This window comes from Xiphophorus hellerii, chromosome 1, assembly GCF_003331165.1.
Source record: "Xiphophorus hellerii strain 12219 chromosome 1, Xiphophorus_hellerii-4.1, whole genome shotgun sequence".
NCBI classification, from domain to species: domain Eukaryota; kingdom Metazoa; phylum Chordata; class Actinopteri; order Cyprinodontiformes; family Poeciliidae; genus Xiphophorus; species Xiphophorus hellerii.
This window is the reverse complement of record NC_045672.1, coordinates 8,391,604-8,408,198: the sequence shown is the minus strand read 5'-3', so window position 1 is coordinate 8,408,198 and position 16,595 is coordinate 8,391,604. Positions and strand designations below refer to the sequence as shown.

The 16,595-nt window shown below is 38.2% G+C and overlaps 1 long non-coding RNA gene across 1 annotated transcript; it reads right to left on the bottom strand.

Annotated features, from left to right (window-relative positions):
- Positions 1–7,448: 7,448 nt before the first annotated feature.
- Positions 7,449–16,595, bottom strand: LOC116719606 (uncharacterized). Its single transcript, XR_004339231.1, has 3 exons — positions 16,456–16,595; positions 8,611–8,613; positions 7,449–7,460 (listed from the first exon to the last, which is right to left on the bottom strand). It is a non-coding gene; the product is annotated as an uncharacterized LOC116719606 (long non-coding RNA).

The window sequence follows — 16,595 nt, the reverse complement described above, 5'->3', positions numbered from 1 at the left end:
AAGGGTCTCTCAGAATGTGCTGTTGCAGAGCTCAGTCCTCCAGTGGCTTTGACAAACAATAAAATGCATACTGATCCAGCCTTTAAACAGAACACGACACACTTTGCTTTTGTTCTGTTTTGGGTCTGATGATCCATATTGAGAGAAAGTGCATTTGGCACTTGCCTAGCACCAGATTAAACTAATCTGATTTGAGCTTTTGACAAATCTCATTGGATCTGTGACCCCCCCCCCCCCCCCCCTCTGCTTTTCTCCAGCAAAGCTTTAAGAGAGAAAAGTGGAGATGTACCAAAAAGGAAAACTAGCTGGAACATGATGATATCAGACAAATAACACTGCCTTAAATGGCTCTCTTGGATTGCACTTTCACCGAAATGGAAGCTAAGCCTGCAAATAACCACAAGACAAAATGTGGAATGGGGGGGATAAAATTGAGATTTTTTTGTTGTATGTTCTGCAAAATCCTTTAAATTTTACATGAAAGCAAGTAAAACCTGTTAAACGCCTCATGATATCCTGGTGGCATATACGCTTTCAACAAAATACACAATTATCCAGCCTCTGGGAACTAATAGGCATAGTATATTGTAGTCGGCTATGTTACAAAGATGATTGCTACTTTTGCTCTAAGGGTCCTGTTATTTTCAAATGTCATATTTTGTTAGACTGAGACCAGGGAAGAAGGGTTCACCGCCACAATGTCTTTAATCCATTGCCAGGCTTTTTTTTTTTTTTTATTGCTCAGCAGCAAAATGATTTATACCATCCCAGTAGAGCAGCCTGAGGAATAATGCCATTGTTTTGCTGTGATTTAGTTTCTATGACAAACCTCTCACAGTGTGTAAACTGATTCCCTCTGATCACCTTAGAGTGGAAGTCTTTAAAAAGTTTGTTGCACTAAGTTCATGGTCCAGTGCTTCTTGGGCCAAGCGTCAAGAAATAACAAACTGTTAAGCTGCTGAAATGAGTAAAGTCAGCTTTAATAACCTACATACGTACTGTAGACATTTTGATGAAGAAAAAAAAATTGTGTTAAATTCTGAATTTCTGCAAAAGCTAACAACTTCTATCATCGCTCTGAAGGAATTGAGCGCATAATTCTGATGACAGTCTATAGTCAGTAAAAGGATGCAGGCCTCTTGAGTAGACTGTGAGATTATCAACCATTTAGCATAGTTAGCTTAGCTACAGACTACTGTTTGCCTCCATTTCACTAGCATTTAATGAATTAAGGGAAAAAAATTACCAAGATATTCATATATTTAACTTGTCCCTGTACCTTTTACCACTTAACAACAGATGTGTCAGCAGCAGCTCTAACCCACATCTCTCCTGACCCGCCCTCTCCCAGTGAAATTAAAGCTGCAGTATGTAACTTTTATAAATATATATATTTTTTCACATATTTGTTAAAACTGTCGTTATATTGTGACAGTATGGTATGAGAGATAATCTGTGAAAAATCTATTTCCTCTGCTTTCTCAAAGTGCTAGAACAAGTGCCAGTCAGTGGCAGGAGAGTTTTCGTGCTGTCAATCAATTGTTGATTCTATGTTGCATTGTGTTTCTGTGTTTGATATGATGTAAAGCACTTTGAAATGCCTTGCTGCTGAAATGTGCTATACAAATAAAATTTGATTGATTGATTGATTGAATCACAATCTCATGTTGCTGCTCATCCTTCCTCCCCCTCTCTCTGTGCTATGCTGTAGCTAGCATAGCCTGTTGTAAATGCTTAGTGTAGTTAGCATAGCTACCGGTGACGGCAGATAAACGATTTTCCTGTAATGATATGTTGTTTCTCCACCATTAGCACATTTAGCAGTGAGTGAATGAGGGATGATTGACAGCACTAAGACCCTCCTCCTGGTTCTGATTGGTTGTTTTGGTCGGAACGTTGCATTACTTTAGTCAGTAATAGTAGTTCAGGGAGGAGGTGGAGGAGATTGATCTTTTCACAGATTATCTGTCTCATAATAAACTGTCACAACATGGTGACAGCTTTAAAAAATATGGAGAAAACATATTTTTTATTAAAGTTATATACTGCAGCTTGAATAAAATAGCAACTACCGGCACATAGCATTTTTTGAGAAGTCCGGATTGCTTCATGTATATTTTGCATATTGCCTATGACTGTTGCTCAGTGGGGAGAGATATTTCAGTAAGCTAAAACTAATAGAAAAAATTTAAGCAACCTACTTGCAAACTGTTTCATGTAAAATTTCACGAGCAGTAAATATTGTGCTAGTAATTAGTATAAGACCAAAGAAAGCAAGGCAGTTGCAAGCTTTTAAAATTGTGACGCTTTTGATGGGTCAGATAGACTCAAAAAAATTGTAACAGCAGCTGCGTGGGGGGCCTAAGATTTCTGGCGGAGCCCCTGCTCATGTCTATTGCAGGTCCATGTCATCCTGACACTGAAATCAGGTCCATTGCTCAGTGGGAAAGTTGATGTGTTCAAAGGTTTTTAGTATTGGTGTCACTCGGAATATTGCTTTGACTTTTGTGATTAACAACTTTCACGATGAGTTGGTGTGTAATATGTTTCATTTGGGTTGACTGCTTAATCAAGTGTTTAGTTCTGAAGTACTATACTGCTAACAAAAGAAAATTATTTTTGTTGTACATTTTGCTTATCTGTATTATTTGAATCTTAATGCTTGTGACTTCTTTCAGAATGTTTTCTTCACCAGATGCCTTCTGGTCTTCTTAGCAACAGACAAGAGATGACATCATTCACCGTTACCCATTTCATCCCCATCCTTGAGTCAGACCTGTGTAAAATTGGCTGCCCTGACCTTTTAATGGCCGCAGTCCACCAACTCTGGTCAGGCTGTGTTTTGCTTCACTGGTGGTCCATGGGTGCTGTCCTACAAAGGGGAGAGAGTATTGTTATTGGCCAGAGTGGCAGAAAAAATTACTAGAAATATATCAAAAGACACTCAGGTTCACGGTGATCATCATGCTCGATTTCTCAAGTGAAAGTGAGATGCATCACACTCCCTGTTTAATGCTCAACAATGTCCGCAAAATAAATCACGTTTGTCCAGGGATACAGCTGTGCTTCATGTAAGTTTTATTTTGTTTCCAAGTTGCAATAACAAGTGTCCAGTGGAGCTGATGTTACATTGTTAGAAGGGTTCATATCTGTCAAACCAACATAACTGGATCAGTCTATTAAGAGACCCGTCTGCCGAATTTGCTATGAGACTTCAGACTTCAGCGCAAAACCTATGTGCATCCCACCCCCACTTTCATGTTTCCTCCCAAACATCGCTGTTGCCATTTCTTGCAACAGCTATTTTCTGCTTACATGTAGGAAAAACGTGGGCATCAAATGGATGACCTGGGAAAATGGAACATGATATTCCTTTTTTTTTTTTGTTTTTCTTTTTTTTAGTTTTGCTTCTCTCAGAGCTACTGACCGATCAATTATAGCCCACTTTCCTCTGTGGTACATTTTCTGCTTTAAGTTATGCCCAGTGTATGCCTCTTCTCTGACAGTGTTGTGCTTGTTTCCATAGAGATGACTCCAGTGTTCCCACACACTGCACTTCCAGGTAGGCACTGACGGGGCGACGGTGCTTCACTGAGGAATTTCTCATCATTACCGCTCCTCTGCTAGACTAAAGAGAGAGATTCAAGCAGAGTCAATTGTCCTTGAATGTGCTCCAATAAATTTCCATTGATGCAGCATGTCAGCAAAGTCTCATGCATTAACATCTTCAAACCAGCGTGGTTCATACTTTTACCCCTGCTTGTCAAATTGATTATGAAAGGTCAAAAAAAAAAAAAGCTAGATTACCTTTCTTTCCCATCTATATAAAACCAATGTCTGATTGAAATGGTGTATTGTGTCCTGGTGTATTGTTTCTCGATTTTTTAATGTAATTATTTCTAAAGAAAATATTACATTACACTGAATGAGTGGGTATTCTGTCATCCGCTGGCGCAGGGCAACATGTAGTGCTTAGCCAGAATTTAGCCGCCACCCCTAACACAAAATGAGCAATTGTTCAATGTCAGCTCCTTTCATTTCACATGACTGCACCTCCACTCCCCCTTTGTCAACCTGTTCTGCTGATGCTGCTCAACCTCTAGTTTATCCTGCTCTTTTTCTATGATTCAACAAAATTGCAACAGTGACATAGCAGCACAAGGCGAAGAACTGCCGTTTTGCAACTTGTAGCGGTCTCTCCAGTCGTATAGTGGATAAAATCCTACCTTTGATATCATCTGTGTCTAGCAGCAGGCTTCTTAATTGGATAATTTTTTTTTTTTTTTTTAAGTGGACATTTTTATTTGTTTGGAAACAGTTTTAAGCCAGAATGCACAGAGATAAGGGTCTTAAAGCCAGTCAAATAGGCAAATTGAGCGCGATTTAACGCTTTATCCACAATCTAATCATGCAGTGCACATGAGCTCTGTGGTGATTTATCATGTGCCAATCTTTTTCACCTTTAGCCAGAACTGCACAGGCAAAGGAAACTGATATTTAATTGTTTCATTTTGTCAGTTATTTCAGAGATGAAATATGTGGGTATTCCTGGATTCCTAATAAATTAACACTTGCCACTCGTGTTGTATCTTTGAATGCTTCTCTTTTCTGATTTTTTGTGCATGTACTCTTTCTGTTATTCAAGAATGGCGGCATGCGCATTAGCAGTGGCCTTTGGTTTTTTTTAAGAAGCCTGTTTACGTTGGCTTTGTAGATTATGGTGGAGAATTATTAGTTCTTGAAGGTGATTATGACCAGGAAACAATTCATAGAGCTACTTTCTACTAGGAATGCTCTTCCTTTAGAAAAATCTTTTTTTTTAATCATCTCCATTGATGCAACAGAATCAGTCAATCAATCGACTGATTTTATTTATACCGTCAGGTGGTTTGGACTACAGTGATGTTGAGTCAGCTTTCTTGCCAGTAGAGAAACTTTACATAGACACACAGTAAATATAAATATAACATGGCCCGGTGCTCAATACTTTAAAATACGTATATAAAAACATTAAAAAAAAAAAACTAAAAAAAACATTGACTCAAAAACAGTATTCTCAGTAGAAGAAGATTAAAAAACAAAAATAAAATAAAACGATATTAAAAGAATGCCAAATTAAATTTTGGAAGCATATGGTAACTAGAACAAAACTCTGGAATTTACCATTCCCTCCATCAAGATGACATAGCAGCAGAAATGGACACAGAGACAAAAAGTGAAAAAAAGAAAGGGAGAAAGGTGGGGAAAATGTTTAAAAGAAAAAGAGATACAAAATGAAGCATAGAGAGTCAGCCGCCTTGAATTCTGACTCCAAACCTACAGAAAGAGAAAAACCAAACCGAGAAACCACAACAAGTAACACAAGCTTATAAAATAACAACAGTTATAAAAATAATTGGAAATTTTACCATACATCGTAATACAAGCCCAGCTGAGAATGTATCTGACAAACACCTGATTCTGAACACGTTATTTTAATAATGTGTGCTTGTTATTACTCGAGACTTTTCTGTGCTGATGTTTGTTGGTTTTGTAAGACTGTTTTGGGATCTTTTCACCTTTCACACTGCTGCTTCACAATCAATAAGACATTGCCTGTGTGCAGCAACATGCAATAGAGGAAGAACATACCTCATATATAGCTGAATCTACAGAGGTCTGCTTTATAAATGTTTAATTTTGGAAGTTGTTCAATTTTATGTCTTGAAATTAATTAGCTTAAACATGTTATGCTATCCCAGTAGCATGCATTGGTGAGTTTCATGTTAAAGGCTGACAGAAGTCGTGTTAATAGAAAAAAAAGATGTACGTGAGCAGAACTAATTTTCTCTCCTGAATAAGAAATGACAATGAATTGCATGCTCCCGTTAAAACGGGCTTCATTCTCAGAAACTACACGGGTTGAATTTTGCTTGCAGAACCAGCATCAGCTTTTTTCTCTCAGGTGGAGACGTGAGAAATCTTTGTGACATGGCTGCTGCAGCCGTGTGAAAACAGACGGGAACAACAAGATCTACCACAATCTGTTGTCTTGATGAAGTGGGGACCAGTTGCTCCAGACAAAAGGATCCCGTTGTATTCTCTGCATTCACTACATTTTACATACAGTATGTATCCATCTCAATTTTCACAACTTCTAGTGAATTACCAGCTGCACAGTGTGAACACGTGGAGAGTTTCTTTCCACTCCGAGTATAGAGGGTGAGCTGCAATGTCAACGAAAGAAAATCTGTGGTTTTGTCTTTGAATTGAGAAGATATGACATTTCCCCGAAAATAGTCGAGCGGCCCTGAGGCATTGGCTCACTTCAGTGGTGTTTCTTCTTGCGTGTGCAGGCGTGTGTGTGTGTATGTAGGGGTCTGTATTTAATAAGAAAGAAGAAGATTCAATGTCCAGTTTGACACTAGAGTCTTGGCAAGGAGTGTTGAGTATTACAGCCCTGGGTGGCAGGATATCAGTGGAGATGGCTCTTCTGCACACTCAGACAGCCACCCTGCCCGCGCTTACTCATGCCTATATCTCCTCACTTTCAGACCCTGCTCACAAGAAGTCCCTCCTATAATGTCAGGCAAAATTTAATCAGCTTAGACACAGAAAGCTGGAGGAAAAGTTTTCGAAGGTCTTAAAAATTATATTTGAAATTAAGGTAAAATATAGGTCCAGCTTCCTACTGTGAATGCTTTCCGATTTGCGGATCGCATCCCTTCCTCCATGAGCCGTGAACCGATTGGATTAAAGTCCGTGGGGAAATTTTGAGGTAATACTGGCAGTTGGTTTGTATTACACACGTACAAACAATCTAAAATTGCTCTTTGAATAATCCTGCTTTGATCCAATAGTTCAACACAGCATTTCCGTGCTCGTCGAGTGCAAGGGGGACCCAGCTGTAAAAACCAATCTCGTGTGCCGCATGTGCGAAGAAGCATAAGCTCAGTGAGCAAATAGCTCTGCTTCTGGGTTGATGGTGAACGTTGTGTAACCTGTACAGGGTTTGAGCTATTTCGATTTATCATATCAGTGTTGCTGCTTGCCGATCGTCCCACACTTTGTCCTAATATTGACTCCCCATTATAACTTAAATAAGCCCAGTGTGTAAAAGAGGCTTTTACGTAACAGGAAACTCAGTCAGCAGAGCCTGCCTCTGGTTCAAACATGATCTACTGGCATGAAATAAGCCCTGAACGGCACTGCTGCAGCTAACTGTTCATTAGTCTATGTAATGAAGCAGAAAAAGGATAACAATAACAGCACCTCAAGGCCATATAGCTGAAATTCTCCTTAAGGCTCAGATCCATATACACATGGATGGTGGAGAGGGTCGGCATTTGAGGTGAATTAAAGCTACTGATCGAGGTTGATCCACACTTTGAAATCTAGTAGCTCAGATTTACATTTGCTGTTAGCAATTAATGAATTAATGAATTAATGCTTTTTGCTCTTTGAGAGAACAAGTTCAGTGTCTAGCAGTGGCACGTTTTATGGAAATAGTCAACAAGTTGCTTGTGTTTGCTGACAACCACAAAATAAGAAGGAGGATGATGTGAACGACTGTGACGATGAGAATTGCCCGTATGTGTGGTTTTGTTTTAAAACCATAAAGTTGACCCGTGTCAAAAAAATGCTCTTCATATTGTGAAAGTTGTAAGTGTAAGTTCCAGAAATGACAAAAGAAGCATTGATAACAATATGAAGGCCTGAGTATCATCTGTTATGCCTAGTCCTTCTCTACTGTCTGCTATGTGAGACACATTATAAACTATTGGAATTTATATACAAGCTAGTACAACTCTTAACTACACAAGTTTACTCTAGAAATGTTTGTTTGGCAGTTGTTCAGATTTATTTCCCCTCTTTTGCAATTCATATTCATTTTGTGGTCATGTTAGACCAGACATAACCTTCTGACAAGATTATGTCAATGTCTGGCAATGGAAAATGTTAAGAACAACACAAAGTGCTTGTGTTTTTACAACCAAACCTTTATAGAACTATGTCTATCTAGAGACTTTAACTGAAAAGCCAACTTTGCTGCACCCCAATCAACCTTTATTTAATTGATTAAACTCAGCTAAATATAGGATTTGAAAGAAAGTGACTCAAATCTTGTTTTCATATCTGCGAATAAATTTGATGAACCAAGCCTGAAAACGTTTGAAAATTAGATGCTTTTCTTTTAACACATCAAACAAGTTTTGGATCTACAGAAAAACAAACCAAAAAAGCAGACCACTTTATGTACTTGATTTTTTTTATTTATTTTTTGGTACACAAGTACTTTTGACTGAATGAAGAAAAATGTGTACATGCATGAATGCATGTAGTTACATTTATAGTTACATTTCATACTTTGTGCTCTTTCAAATGGTATTGCGTTTTCTTTGTGTCAGACTGACAGTGTTTCATGTTTGTTTTGACACAAACAAATTGAATTGAATGCATTAAAAGTATTTTTACAGAACTATATCAAGCTATATGTTTGTAGCTTAATCCTGCTTTCACAACCAACACATTCTTACATAAAACATAAATGCGACTATTTACACAGTTCTATAACTGGCATGTATAACTGCATATTTCACAACGTTGCGGTATTGCTCCTAGTAAACAGACGCACTGGTTGCGCATGCGCAAATTGACATCAGATGACTGCAACAGAATGTAAAAAAAACATAACGCGCAAAAAACTGAGACACAAGTACAGCACAATTAAAAACATCACAGTGTACTGAGTTGCTCCCATTCACTACATGGTATGGTTTTTGATGCTTTCTACTTTTATGTGCAGCTTTAAATTAAAGCAAGTGGCATTACTGAGTCACTCATGTTTGTTAGTGAGCCTGACACTTGTTCATGTAGCATGACTGCACATGCTGTGACAAGCTGGACATCTGAAGTTGGACCAGGAAGTGGTGCTGCGGTCACTTTGTGAAGGTCCAGCGAGCCTCTGGCTGTGTTGTACCGGTACTCTGTGTGAGACCGGTCCTATACCCTTTCCTTTCATATCTGATGCAATAGGAAGGAAGAGTGCATGGCGCTGAAATCAATAGAGAAACATGAATAAACATGTTTGATACATACAGCAGTTTTATGACAACTGGATAATATAGCAGTGCTATAGGTGCCCGAAATACATACAACTGCCTCTTTAGATGGTTAGCTTACACAAAAGGATGTAGTTTTGATTGAAGCTAGAAAATATAACTCAACTTAGACAGAATATTTTTCTCTGTCAGCCCCTGGACTTTACATTTCCTGATGAAAGAGAGTGGTGCCATTTTTATTTGATGTTGAAGAAGTTGCTTGCAGCAATGGAGACTCCCAAAAGATGAGAGCTGGTTCCTCATATTCTTTTCAGTTTTAGGCAAGTAATCTGTCAGCGCGTTCTGTCTGGTAGTAAATATCTCATTGCAGCCTTTGAAAAATCTCATGATCATTGTGTCACCACACACTTAAAGGATCCTAACTAGCAAAGTTCTGGAAATTCATGTTTTATAGAGGCTGCTACATTTATCTCTTTATAAACAAAAATCTGCTTAAGAGTACCGTAGATTCTTTTCACCAATGTTTTGACAGGTAGAAATTAAAACTTCAAGATTTTTAACGCCGACTTTAAACGTTGGCTCCTGTCTGTATAGAGAGACCAAGGCTCCTCTCTGTAGGTTAGGGTGTGCTTGGGGGAGAAATCAGAGCCTTTGTTCTTCTCCTCAGACCTGCTTTTTCCATCCACTGATAGGATATCTAAATGTCAGGCACTTTTATCTGCCGAAGATGAATTCAGTGGAAGAACCTGGTCTGCCACAAAATTCTCAACACTGTTCTTAAATCTCCCTGATGCATTGTTCAGGTCTAATCTCTAATTGTACATACTTCCTTAATGTTAATGTAGCTTCATGAATAAGGTAGAATGTGAATTAGATTTATTTCATTTCAGAGTTATGAATATATGTTTTGTGTCTGCTTATTTTCTGTTTGTTTGGCCAAAGTCTAATAACAGTGACAAGATGTTCAGCCTGTCATTCTCCTTCCAAATATGTTTCGAGTTTATGACGTCTGAGTGAACACAGCAGCAACAAAAGACTCGGCGCCACATTGGTCGGCACTGTCAGAATGAATAACAGTGGCACAAACATGTGCTGGAAAGTATATGAGGACCTCAGTACAATACAGTGAAATGATTTTCATTTATTAAAAAAGAAAAACAAGTCCTGCCTGCTGTGAACAGATGCCTATCTATACCGGTAGAGACTTCCTCTGTTGTGGATGTTCTGTTATATATTTTTTATTAGTCAGCAGAAGAATTTCCATTGTATTTACTTCGGGTTTTTATTCTTCATATTGAAGCAATAAAACCAAGGAAAATAACAAAAGAAGTTGCTTTCTTGTGCAAATCAGTGTGAATAGCAGAAAACAGAGAAAAACAAACACAAATGGACATCTGATCATCTCTGCAGATTAAAAGCAATGGAACCTACTCTTTAAAAAATGCATATTAAGACAATCTATTGATAATAATCAACTGTATAACTATTTCTAAGGAGAAATTACTAGAAATAAATGACAACAATTAAAAAACTTGATTCAGCAGATTCATTTTCCTTGTCCCTTTCTGTTTGTCATACAGTAAGTCGCTTGGAAAAAAAAAAAGCAGTGCTTGAATTTCTTCAAGTTTTGTGAAAAATCCTCTTCAGTCCTCCTCACAACTCAAAAGTTTCCTCGGGCATTTCAAATGAAAGCTCAGACGTCTTCAAGAAACTCAAACAAGTTCAGCCGCTTCTCCTCCTGCCTTTCTGGCTCTTAGCCGACAGCACAGAGACAACCTTCCCAGGTTGAACACAACGTTTAACAAATCTACCCTTGACTGGCTGAGAAAAAAACCTAAAGAATAAACATCCAGTCAGAATTCTGCTTAGTAAGCTTAGAGGTTAAAAAGAGAACATTCTAGTTCTACGCCCACGGCACTTGACTCGCTAACTAAATCTTTTTAAGTTGCAAGAAAACTGTCTATTTGGACCTTATGCTTTCTCTCACAGCTGTCTAATCCCACAAAACCAGCAAATGTTTTTTTTTTTTTTTTTTCTTTTTTTTCTGACTCTGACTGTTGATTAGAGTTTCCAATTTAATGTCTGTAAGAGGAAGATCAATGTAAAAGTGATCCGTGTTTGCTTCAACAGAGTGACAAAGCCATTGATGTGTCTCTGGGAGAAAGAGGAGCAGCACTGGCAACAAAAGGTAAGTACCAAAACTGTGAGTTAAGTGTATTTGGAGGGGAAAAAACAAACAAATATGACAGTGTTGTCGCAATGCCCAAACCTTTTTACTCAATGTCCAAATAAATGTGTACAACAGTGTGAAAACAGAAATCAAGCAGAAGGCAGCGTGAAACTTTTTAGCTGGGAATGCAGCTAGAAGTCTCACCATTTTGTACACGATCAGTTTGAGTTTCGCCTGTGAAGATTTACCTGCACCACAGTAACATGGCTTTCATAATATCAAAAACGCCCCTCCATCTGTTGCTATGCATGTTGGAAGTCAGAATACCGACACACAATCTGCAGTTGGTTTTGCTCAGACAGAGAAAAAGAAATGGTCAAGGCTGCAATTATTTACCATTGTTAAACATTTAGAAGCCAGACTTGGAGAGAGTGGTCAAAGCTTATTTATTAAACCAGATGTGTAAACATCAGTAGAATTTTTTTTTTGCTGACAGCACACATGAAATATCAAAAACCAAGTCAGACAACAGAATTTAACAGGCAGTTGTTTCCTAGCATCCACAGGAGCCTCCAGCTAAAGCTGTCTGTCTGAGCTGTGGTCCAAAATGTGTCGCGTCCTCATCCCACAGCCTTGAACTGCTCCTTCAGTCGAAGCCAAGACTAAAACTGAAATTAAACGATTGTTTTGCAGGTAGAAAAAAAACTATTTTAGGAGTTTAATGAGAAATCCATCTTCTTGGCCTGTTTATTTTTACAAAGTATACCCATTTTTTGTGCATAGAGGATCTCTGGGGAGACTCAGAGGGTTCACTCCATCATTTTCGGTGTTGTAATTTAGCAGCCACAGGTCTGTTCAGTGCATCCTATTTAAAAACGTTCCTTTAATAAGGAAAGCATTTTCTCTTCTGTTTATTACAGGCAGCTGCACTTGCGACACGCATTTAAAAACTACATAAAGCGTCCACGTATGAATAAATAAACAGTTAATAATGAAACACTTTGAAATTCTCAATTGCAGTTGAGATACTGCACACTGATCTCTTTTTGTGTTGCAGCAATGAACGGTTCGTGCTCTCTTTCATGCCTAATGATATGAACTAACCGAACGCAAGCCAAATTGTATTTTATTTTTCATACTTTTAAGATATCTTTTGGTTGTCTGACTCTGCAAAACCATTTTCTCTTTTAATTCAGTCTATCGCTGGTCATTTCTATCTTTCAGAAGTCTCAAATTTTGCGTTTTGGCCAAAACAGATCCCAACAACTTAGAAAAAAAAAAATCACAAAAGTAGACAGATTCTTTCAGAACGAAAGGCTTGTACAGTGACTTCAACCACAACCACAAACCAGAAAACGATTCATCCTGCACTCAAAACTCAGCCCACAACTGCTGCTGCTCAGAATGACTCAGTCCAGTTTAGCACATACACAGCAGCACTCTGATCCCTCTTCCTTTTAATGCGCACTCTCATGGCGGGGTGTTAATGGCTTACACAACAGATGTTTATTATGCCGCGTTTCGATCCATGTGAGACGAAAACCACCTGCAGCCTAAGGAAACATACATGGCAACCTGCGACCCGCGCGCCCCTCCTCTCAGAGGCAAAACAAGGCTGTCCACACATACGCCCCTTTCTTTCCATTTCACGAGCAAAGGCGAACGTACGAGGAGGCACACAAACACGAAGCCAGGGGAAGACAACATGCAAAGCAGCGAGTGTGGGAGATGGAGTGTGAACGAGAGAGGAGGAGAGAGATGGAGGAAGTGAAATGGAGAAGCGGAGCGATGACAGCTTCCATCTGCTGGAGAGCTGCTGATGGTTTCCTCAGACAGTCGCGTCCACTTGGATCAGGATGTATGCGTACGCAGTAATGAAGTAATGAGGGTGTTTAACAGAAGTGTGTTTTATAGCAACAATTAGCGGGGGAGGAATGTTGCCTCATCATGTATGGAGCAGTCAGTTTTATGAACAGCTGCAATTCATCTCACTGGGAGAATAGTAACTCCTTTCATAACCTCAGTGCCTTGCAAAAAAGAAAAAAAAAAGAAAACACTCATGGCTTTTTCATCTTTGGTGTATTTTATTAGGATTTTAAGTAATAGAACAACACAAAGTAAAGTGTAATAGCAAAGTGAAATGAAAATAGCAATATCCTTTCAAGACATTTTACAGATAAAAATCTGAAAATCAACAGTTTCGGTCAGCCTACTTTTATTGTGATAAAGTCCAGTGAAAGCTGTCGCCCTCAGCAGTCAGAGGTTAAACAAACAGCGTCATGAAAGACCAAGGAGCACTACAGACAAGTGGAGAACAAAGATGTGGAGAAGTTTAAAGCAAGGGTAAGTCATTAGAAGTAAATCCCAACATCTCAGCAAGTACGGTTCCATCCATCATCAAACGGAAGGAGTATGGCACGCCTCCAAAACCTACCCTGATATGGCCGTCCATCTAGACTGACGGGTTGAACAAGGAGAGCATTAATCTGAGACGCGGTCGAAAAAGTCCCGACAAATCTGGAAGCACAAATCTGACCTTTATGGATAAAGCCATCATTATTGTTATTTATTTATTTATTTGTAATATATGTTTGTTTTAATGTAACAAAAAATCTTTAATATTTGGTAAACAGCAGAGAAGAAAAGCATATTGGCATTCAAATAATTTCCTCATTTTTAAAGCCCCAGGGGAAAGCAAACATATGCAGGAAAAGGTGCTCTGCTCTGATGAGGTCAAACTTGGACTGTTTTGGTCCACATGTACATCACTATGTGCAGCAGAAAACAAAAACTTGCACACGAACCGAACACATTAAAAATAGCAAGTCACAAAACGTGTGGCAAAAACCGTTGCACCTATTTCTGGAACACGGAGAAGGCTGACGACACGCTGACGACGACAGAGCTTTTGTTTCTATCCATTAGTGCGAAGAAAGGAGGCCCAGTAAATACTAGCAGAGTAATTAAAGGAAAAAGAACTATGGCTAAACAAAAACTACATAACCTAGAAAATTATACGTACAAAGAAAAGCTAAATGTAGCCCATCTTCATCATGATTCAATACCAAGAGGTGAGAAAGATTATTAGTAAGAGGTTAGTAAAGTTAATTATTCTTTGAATAAACCTGACTGAGTTTGGGCTTTCATACAAAAATAATGACCAGCTATTTGTTTTGTTGAGTGTTAATATTTCTGTGCTGAAAATGTATAATCTATTTCGGCAATTTGGAAATTCACAAAAAGCATTTTTAAATACAGTAATTCCAAATGAATTATTCTGAATCTGAGCTGAGTTTTCATTGCTACATAGATAAGATGAATGTGAAAAGCAACATTCAGCATCTATTAAACTTTCTCATGTTGCTTTCTATAAAATGGCTTGAACTTTGCCCCAGACTTCTTCTAATTGGCTGATCAGCACTTTAGGAGAAATTCCTGCCAAGTCAGACCAAGCTTGATTAAGTTGTATTGTTTTACTTTTTCCTCAAAAAGTTTCTTCAAGAGTGTTTTTTTTTTTTTCTTCATTTCCAATTCATTTCTGAGTTGGTCCTAATTAAAAACAATTCAAACATCCAGTGACGTGGGCCTGCTCTTTCCTGACACAAAATGGCCTCCAGTTTAGTTTGAAATGTGAGTTGTGCTGATATTTATTTTTCTTTTTAGCCAAATGGGAAAACATGGGATCCACAGACTCAATCCCATTAACTTAGAGGCGAACACGGTATTTCTGGACCACAAAAAGGCTTTCGGATTCTTTTGCTAAGCCAGTTTTCTGATGCTGGTAAAACCGATGACTTCAGTCCTAAACATTTTCTTTTCTTTTAACGTTTTTCTTTTTTTTTACTAAATCTCTCTCTCCCTTCAGATTACCATTAGAAGTCAGTATTCTAAGAAGTTTCTTCAGACGTCTGATTGCCAAGGTTTTCATCGAAGGTAGACATTCACTCAAGTTATGGAATATTGCGAAGGTTAAATTCATCTGTATATTTGTTTTGACTTTTGTTTCCTTTTTTGCTAAATGGGATTATTAGAAAATAGGCATCAGTTTGATAAATAATATAGTATTTCATCGTAAGAAAATAGCTTTTGGTGAAATTTTTTTTGTATAACTCTTAATTTAGGTGTAATTATTTCAAAGCTGTTAAATTAATCCAAATTCTGTGAATAGTAATAAAAATAAATTGTCTGTAAATTTGTGATAAGTATTGTTCACTGAGAAATAAATAATTCATCCTGCACTGATTGAGGTTCACTACTTCTGTACGTTTGGCACATCTTACCACTTCTACAATGAATTGAACTTTATTTTATTTTATTCTTTTTGTAACATAGAGGAGGCGTGAACTCAAAACACACCACTGGAGATTTTATTTTCCAGGAAAGGCCACAGTGGTTGCAAAAGGCTGGAACAGGTGTGATGTGTTCATTGGTTAGACACTCTGACCCTGAGGAGAACAAGGAAGGCTGCCTTTTCCTCTCTTTTTCTCACGCAAGACCTGATCTTGTCATGGATAATATTTCCAGCTATCCCTGCTGTGCGGTCACATCAGCACACCGATTCTAATGAGAAGAGAATTTTGCCTACCGCTAAGTTCTTGTGGTACAGGTGTGTAAAAAGCCTCCAGGGTGACAGTTTAATGCCGCATTCATGTCAAACGGGAGAGACGGTAGAAATACGCTGCGGAATAGAAAGCTGCTTTCACTTTGGATTCAGCATTAAGGCTGCACATTCTCCCAGAAAATACGTTTCGCCTCATCTGAGCTGAACCCTGAAATCGGAGTGATGTGATTGATTCTGATGTTCTGAGTTCTTACATCATGCCTCTATTGTACTGTACAGTATTCTATATTTGGTTTTTGCTCAAAGTAGCAGACTCGCACACTATGCAGAAGGTGGAAAAAAAATTACTTGGTTTTGGAAAAAATAAAATAAAATAAAATGGCGGTTTTATAGAAGCTGACAGAAGCAGGGCGGAATAAAGAGAAATCTGTCATATAAGACAAGGGTATGGAAGGACACCATATTTTAAAAATGAGCTCGTGAAATAGATAATGCATGGTTCTTAGTAGAAGTATTCAAAAACATTTTATTGATCTAACATCAACTATACTTAACAGCTTGTCACGTTTCCAAGAGTCATCTAGAGGTCAAGTGATGATTTTCTATTTCTTTCTCTTCCTTCCTGCTTGTTGAAGTAGCTGGACTGTTGTGTCTTTATGGGATCACGGTCACTTATTTAGAACTGTGATGGCCAAATCCATGGCCACACTCTGATGTCGGTAACTCTTTTTTTATACACAGTTTATTTTTTCATATAAACACAACACTTTAGTTTCAATAAAAACATTTATTAGTTGATTTGAATCCATTTGTTCTATTTGTT